Source organism: Pieris brassicae, chromosome 7, assembly GCF_905147105.1.
Source record: "Pieris brassicae chromosome 7, ilPieBrab1.1, whole genome shotgun sequence".
NCBI lineage: Eukaryota > Metazoa > Arthropoda > Insecta > Lepidoptera > Pieridae > Pieris > Pieris brassicae.
The window spans coordinates 19,917,731-19,926,116 of NC_059671.1; the positions used below are offsets into that span (position 1 = coordinate 19,917,731).

Genomic DNA, 8,386 nt, shown 5'->3' on the forward strand with positions numbered 1-8,386 from the left:
GTTAAAATGATACATTACCGTTCTATTTTAGTGAATAGCGGAAAAATACTTTATAATAATTGAATTATTAACAGATTAGAAATAAAATACTGAGATGTATTCATACAATTATAAACAATCGGAACTACGTAACTCTCAACACATTAAAACCTAAGGTCGGGAGTAAAACTCAGACTAATTAAATTTTGTATTTATCCCTAAATACAGTAAAAGAAAACATCGGATACACTTCTAAGAGCAGACATCTTGTAATAAGAGTTACAAAGGTGAATTTCTATATAAGATATTATATAAATAATAATAATTTATCTGCAAGAATATGTTACAAAAATGTTATGGTGGTACAATCGAAAGTTCGTATATTCTGCCACAGATAATGGTGTGCAAATTTGTTTAAAAATAATTACATATACGTTTTAAACATTATGAGTGATATCAATTAGTTAATTCTTATTTATTGTATTGATAAAATATATTATTTTATTATCAAATGTCTACATTAAGTCGATTTCTAAAACTCTAGTAGGCAGATCTTTTAATGTTTTTGGTAAATTACATAGTCCTAAACACTTAAGAAAATATGAATTTTCTATTATTTTCTAGCAATTCAATGCCTCTCAACATTTTTGTAAGGAATATATTAAAGTAGTGAAAAGACCTTCACTTTCGTCTGTGTTTATATTTATTTCAAAAGAAGTGACAAGTGACGTACAAAACGTAATATATTCACAAACGGAATACACTTTGTTGATGGTAATTATTTTATATGTATATAAAAATTTCTCCAATTTGTTCGTAGCCTTTTTCTCGGATGTCAACCAAGCCTATGGGAGGCCCAAAAACAGCAGCCCATGGGCACATATTTTTAGTGGGTGCTACCTTTGTGGCCTTTGAGTGAGGAATACACTTTAACTTTGAATAGTTGGATATCGTATCTCTCAGGGAAGACCTCAACTGGGATTCGATTTCACAGTTCGCTAGTTCGGAAAAGAAAGTGTCTTGTGAAGCGGCCTGTAGAAGACTTCAAAGTGACTTCCAGTCATTTCATAAGTTTTCCGTAAAACAATCTAGTGTAACAATAGTTGTGTAGTATAGTAGTCACCAAATATATTATCTTTAAGTGAAACTAAAAATTATTAATAAATTTGTTTCAAATATATGAAATAAAAATTGTCTCTAATTAATAATTTTCTACATTATGCTACTTTAATAAATTAATTTATTATTAAACAAATGAAGATCGCACTATAATTTGTCATACGAATTTTTATTATTACTTTATAAATAACATATAAAGATCTTAAGTAATGCCTGTCTCGCTGTGTAATTATAAAAATGTCAAACATCGAATCACGCAACAAAACTCGGCACAATTGCGTGTCCATAATAAATACTTCAATTATCTTGACAGGTTATTATTAAGCCTTAACATTGTATTTTACAATATATTGACCGACATAATCCAAGGAGTTCCGTTACACTTACGCTAACTAATAAAATAATTACTCACAATTATCCTTGACTCGAAATTCGGTGACCGCCAAATTAAAAAGTCATTTTGCCGCCAAAACTTTGAATTCACTGGCACATTTAAAAATAAAATCTGTAACGCGGTCTAATTATGTCAGTTGACATTTTGGCGTAAAGTTTTTATACGCGGCGAAAGTACGGATACGGACCGGCGAGTGTACACAACGGAGTTGAGTCTCAAAGTGAAATCATCCCGCGTCGCGGAGTTATCCCATAGTGTTTTTACATCGCCATTCGTGTTCGCAATTAGGGAAGATTACTCTCTTACTGAAAGTTAATTTAAAATGTCGTACCAATGATTTGCCGATGCGATGATAACTTTCTTCCTTTTTGTGTTTGTTATGGGATTCATAGTATTTACACAGTTATATTATTTATACATCATATTTTCATAAGTATAGATAGTCCTCAATAAGTGATGTTAAACACAAAAAAAGTTCATTAATAAGCATTTATAATGCGTAGTGCGTTTGTAAACATTTTGCACGTTTGTTTATTTTAAAATATACACTATGATGATGTGAATGTTAAAATAATATGTTACACATAGTAGAATCGTTTTCTGCTTTATGGTTAAAACATATCTCCTCTATAATAATGAATATATTTAATATAAATATTTCAGGAAAATAGAGATAACACAGGGACAATAATTTTTGTATAATTTAATAACCGATTTTAATAATAAACTTTTGAGTTTATTATTTTACTAAAGTAAATATCTATAATGAAAAAAGAGGAGTTTTTAACGCTTGGTGTTGAAAAAATATTGAAATCTTTCTAATGCATTTGTTAAGGAGGGAAAAAGGGGGTTATCTTCGAATATGTATATTTTTTAAATAATTACTCTGCGAACTGTGTTTCGTTAACAATTTCCAAGTGACATTAATTAATTTTAGACATTAAAAATTATGGGTGTGAGGTATAAGAATTTTAGGAAAGCTAAGGTGGAGCATGGCACAAAATAGGTCGGGAAACACTAATCTAATGTGTCATGTTTGACACATAGTGTAGCAATAAATTAAGGGATTCCAAACTCAAATATAACTTCCAAGTTTAGCGGATAAACTTTCTCTTACCCTTCTGGTCCCTTCTGAATTAAAATGCTGACCAAATTTTTTATCTGTACGCGAGCCCAAACCACAGATTATTTATAGTTTCGTTTGTTTATAAATGTATGAACGCACCTCTGTGTTCTATTACTAGTCTGTTAATAATTTAATTATTATATATTTCCCGTTATTAATTAAAATGGCATCATTTTAACCAAAGTACATATATTAATGAGACGTGTCCAATTAGATGGATATAGGATAAAGGGAGTTTCAATTATTTACCAGAAAGAATCTATTGTATCGCATCAATGGGGCATGGGGCATAGTCATGTTTGCATTAATTTCACGTGTCTTTCTATAACAGAGAGACTAAAAACGATATTGTTTCGTCAAGAATCGATTCTATTAAGGTTTACTTATATAGATTATGTTAACAAAGTGTCAAATTAAATTAGTTAATACGTATTTAGTGTAGTGAAAATCAGAGGACAAGGTCATTGAACTTGTTATATCTATAATCAACACTGTAAACACATCTCTCATAGGAAGACCAGAACAGACCAGCCTTCCATCACGGATAGGAAATATTCAATAGCACATTACGCCTATATATATATAGTTTCAAATTATAACAAATATACAAGTGTGGTTGTGTGTATCAATGAAGGAAGTATTTGTTTTACCTCGAGTCTAATAATAACAATAAGATAAAATCCTTTAATGCTGTTAAGCTTACATTATAAATACACTAAAATAATAAAATACAGGAACATAATACAAGGATAACACTGAAGCGGTTAGAAAACTTATTAAGGTTTGGAAGGTTCCTGCGAAAAATTGTTAAATTCATCAAACATATTAATAGGAAGGGGGCTGAAGCGAGAGCCGCGGGAGGTCCTACAGCCTCCTGCCTGTATATATTTAAAAAATATTGTCGGATAAGTAACATGGATTCCCATGTATCTCGCTGCACCATAGGCTAAAATCTGACAGCCAGGAGTTATCTCTAGTAAACATAAACAAGAAAACATATTTTGTATATATATATATATTCTATACTAACTTAATATACTCGAAAACGGTTATTTATTTACGATTCCGTTGTATTCTTGCTTCTTCTCATATGAAATCTTCTATTTAGCTGTCGGGTATTTGAGTATACATCTTTTATTTAATTTGGTAATTCCTTTATACTCCTATAATCAATCTAATAATCAATAGTATTATGTGACAATCCAGGGGCGATATCCTCGTATTAAAATTGTACTAATGAAATCTTTTAGTTCAAATACGTCTTTTATCGAATTGTGTTTACGATGCAGCGTTTGCGATTGTGCTGTGATTGAAGTTGAATTTTAAGCATTGACTGAAAATTGTATCCAAATAGATTTGACACGATCGCCTCTCTGTTGATCGATGATCTTTATCCAAAACATAATTTAAGTTGAGACCTATGAACAAGAACAGATTTAATTGTCAATCAAATGACTTCCTTGAATAGGTTGCTTGAGAGAAGATTCTTGTGTATATTATTGTTGTTTTCAGTTGTATCCTGGTTTTTGCTTAGTTTTTTTTATAAATATCTAGTGATTGTTATATTTCGATGTGTTTGAAAAGGACACGTATTGTTCGCTGTACTAACGAATAAAAAAAAATACCATTTTTTTTTTCCTAATTAATTTCTTATGATTTTTGTTTAATGTGTAAATTCTTCATTGGTTTTAGGGTCACCTATTAGGACGATATTTACAAGTAGACAAAGAGTGAAATTGAATTCATTTTGTTATTAATTTTTGAAAATTTTCATTGTTAAAGTACTAATAGGTATGTGACGTATATGATAAACATGACCTCGGTACACTTTTAACTGAAGTCATATTAATTAGAAATTAGCAATTCAATTAGCAGCTTCCGGTTTTGAATTGCCAAATATATAATAATCGTAAACCGCTACTTTATGGGTGAGATTTATTTATTTCTTTACTTCCATTTAAGCAAGTATGTGATCAACCTTTACCAACAAACGTACTTAGTTTCACTTTGGTATTTCTTATATAGAACAGGGGCAAATGGGTACGAGGCTCATCCGATGTTAAGTGATACCGCCACCCATGGACACTCTCAATACTAGAGGTTTCGCGACTGAGTTGCCGGCCTTCTATTATATATTCAGAAAGATTTTAAATTTGGCATTCATAGTTCCGGTTAAGTCTTAAATATTTAGACACCGGATTCTGTGTATTATTGGCACATGGAAAAAAAACAACAGAAAGCCGAGGTTGAAACACACAAGCGCATGGTTGAGAGTCACTCAACATACCTTGAGGTTGAGGTACATTATATCTGTAAAACATAAAATCATCGAATCGAATCAATCCAAATTGGTACCTTAAGACTGTAAATAAAACTGTAAATTATTATTTTTTGTTCTTTTTCAGTTCTTAGTTTACAACAGTTTAACAGAAAACATACTTGATACGTAGTGGCCGACAAGCGGACACGAGAGCCTTCTGGCATTGAGCGTGTCCATAGGCGAAATCACCTAACATCAGATTAGCCTGCCCGTTTGCTCCCTGATCTATAAAAAAACGTTTTAAATTGTACTTATATTCCAGTCAATCCGTACCAGCTCGTGCTAAACAGAATTTTATTCAACCTTGGAATATTATTTCAAAACAGTCATTAAACTCTTTTGTAGCTTCTTCTTTGCTTTTATTTAGTAGTGGCATGCTAAAACAATCGATTCTACTTATGCAAAGAAAAGTACATCATGATAGATAATTTATATCCCATTTCTTTGAAACATATTATTTAGTATTACTCTCGTTTCACGTACATATTATATATATCAACTACACAATATATTAAGTTAGGCTTAAAGAGCCTGTGTGGAAAAGCGGCATGGTCTAGCGGAAGTAAATTGATTTTCTACGCGTCATTTAATGCATTTACAACACTTTTTCTTTGATATCGTATGATGTTGATTGTCAAACTAAAAATACGAACAATTTTATTCCAAACAGACCCCAAATAAATTTTTTAAGTTACACTTCTTTTGGTGTATAAGGGAAAAATGATGAGAGTAATTTTTTACAATGCACACCGTCACAAATAACCGACACCCGCACACCGTCACAAAAAACTGAAGACTGTGAAGATTCTGAAAGAAGACTGTGTGAAGACTGTGAAGATTCTGAAAGAAGACTGTGTGAAGACTGTGAAGAAGTGAAGAAGTGAAGATTGTGAAGTTAGCAGTTAGTTCTTTAATTATTTGATTATTTTGGGATTGATGTTTCTACAAGCGTAAAATATTGCGAAAGATAATTTTTTTTTTAAGAATTTTACTTAGTTCCGCCAGTATAACTTCCAATGCGTGTACATAAGTACTCACACATGTTTTTTTTTAACTTAACACTGTTAATCGTGTACCAACCTGAGGCCTTTTAACAAGGAATTGGTCTACATTTTAAGATGCAGAAACTAGGAGCCGATCCGATGTCAAGTGCTTATAATAAATTTATCGAAGCGTAGTTGGTTCCACTAATAGGGCTATAGTCCTGTGGTAACAGGTCCATCACGGAAAAAAATATACAAAGAGATTTATACATACAAAACTAAAATTAAATGCATGATTGCTGTGTCTATGTTGGTAATGTGAAAGAAATTATAAAGTCCGACTTTATGACTCCGGTATGTCAAAAACGTATTGGATTTGACATGTGACATTGATTTGACAGGTTATGTCTAAGTCTCTTAATGTACTATGATAATATGTGCAAATATGAAAAGTAACAATAACATATATAACAACTATGTATTTTCGTCTGAGTCACACCTTGCATTTGCACAACATTCTATTAATACGTTATTCATTTGAATACAAATGCATTTTATATGAGAGAGCATTTGCAGATAAAATCGTAGTATTTTTTGAAAATGATAAACTAAAGATACCGACCTGCGGGCCTGAACGTAATTTTGTACAGTTTTCCCAAATAAATAGGGCGGAGTTGGCTTAGTGGCTTTAGCGTGCGACTCATCCCTGAGATTCGTTTCCCGGCTCTGCACATTTATTTATATGTGCACATTTAACATTTGCTCGAACCAAAGAGTTGATCCAAAAAGTTGACGGCGTGTGTCAGGCACAGGGCTAATCACCTACTTGTCTATTAGATTGATTATTGAAACTGATACAGAAATCTGCGGCCCAGACCTACAGATTTATTTATTTTAATTGTATTTGTCATTATAATTAATTAAACTTTAATAACAATTTAAATTAGATCTGGATAATTATGTTACATAACTGCTACTCTAACTAAAACACTTCAGCAATTAAAACAGTTACCTTAAAACTAATTTAATTTTAAAGCAGTATTCATATTCGCCTATTAAATTATCTCGAATGGTAAAACAGTAATTATACTATCACGCCGGTTACACAACAACAACAACCTTCTCATTTATATTGATGAAAAGCATGAATCCATACAGTAGTGTTTCAAAGTAACGCAAACTGGTACGTCGGAGGACTTAGTTTTATAACATTTAATTATTTACTATTTTTACAGTAACTTAATACTAATGCAATAGAAAACAAAACTAAAAACATAATATAAACATAACAAGAAAAAAACTTAAAATCTAAATCATTTTATAACTAATTATAAATAATGCAATTCTTGTGAATTCAGCCAGGGTGCGCAAGACACGCGTAAATGGTGCTTCTCTAAGTAAGTTCATACGCGACCGAGACACTTCCAGCAATTGCGATCGCTTACCACGCCGAGAGTGATCATTTGGCACACGCATTATATATTTTGCCACTAAGGATCTTAAAAAATATAATGTGATAGTAAGGTCCCTCCTTACCTCTAACTTGTTGTATCCCACCATACCCAAGACAAACATAGTCGGATACATTACTGGGTAAAGTGGGTACATTTGATACAACCTCAAGTAAATGTATCTCGTAAATATATTTTAAATACGCTCCACCATTAGAGAATATTTCTTGTGGGTCCCAAATCATAGAGTTACATTCCAAGTGGCTCCTAACAAGTTCATTATACAGTGCCATTACCGCTTTAATATTAGAGAAACCTTTGGCGATGCGCAAAATAACATGTAGGGAAACACATTATAGGATTTTCCAGATGAAAGATGTAAAAAATTGCGGCCCAAAAATGTTCTTAAAATATTTATATCCGAAAGATGAAAAAGCCAAATTACAGAATTGTCTGTGAAGAAGCTTCGGAAGCTTGAAACATCAATTATTTATGTTGTGTGGCCGAGTATTCTCAACACGCACATTTCACAGTGTTTCATTGAAAGAAATGTTGGTATAAATGGACTATACAAGACAAAATTATTATTGAATTCGGTCCAGTACTTCATAGTGTGACTACTTGACTTAATAATGATGACCCCTAGATGGGGCAGAGGGTAGAGGGCAGAGGGCAGAGGCACAGTGAATATTCGTCACTATCAGTTGTGAGCCTCGTATTTTACCTCTGTCCAAATCTTTCCGGGTCTCTTCGCCTCAACTGTAACTGTATGAGCCAACCGGCTTGGCATGGCCATGAACCCGCAAGGAAAGGGCCTTGCGGGTTCAAATCAAGCGCTTGGGAATGTGATTGGAATCTCTTCGGAGTGTGATGGGCTATCGATTTCCACTTGCGTCGCCTGTTCTGGGTGTAGTTCTTATTTATTTGAAAATAATAAACTTACATTTATTTATATTAAATTCCAAACACCATAGATAACTTTCTTGTTCACATCCGCATCAGTAATTCAAATGG

General features: G+C 32.3%; 1 protein-coding gene across 1 annotated transcript in view; it reads right to left on the reverse strand.

Moving 5' to 3' along the window:
* The window catches only part of LOC123712502 (cardioacceleratory peptide receptor-like), a 66,270-nt gene extending 64,578 nt beyond the window's left edge, over positions 1-1,692 (reverse strand). The window contains exon 1 of the mRNA XM_045665617.1: positions 1,511-1,692. The gene's annotated coding sequence lies outside the window, so the exon portion shown is untranslated. The remainder of the gene's footprint in view (positions 1-1,510) is intronic.
* Positions 1,693-8,386: the final 6,694 nt, after the last annotated feature.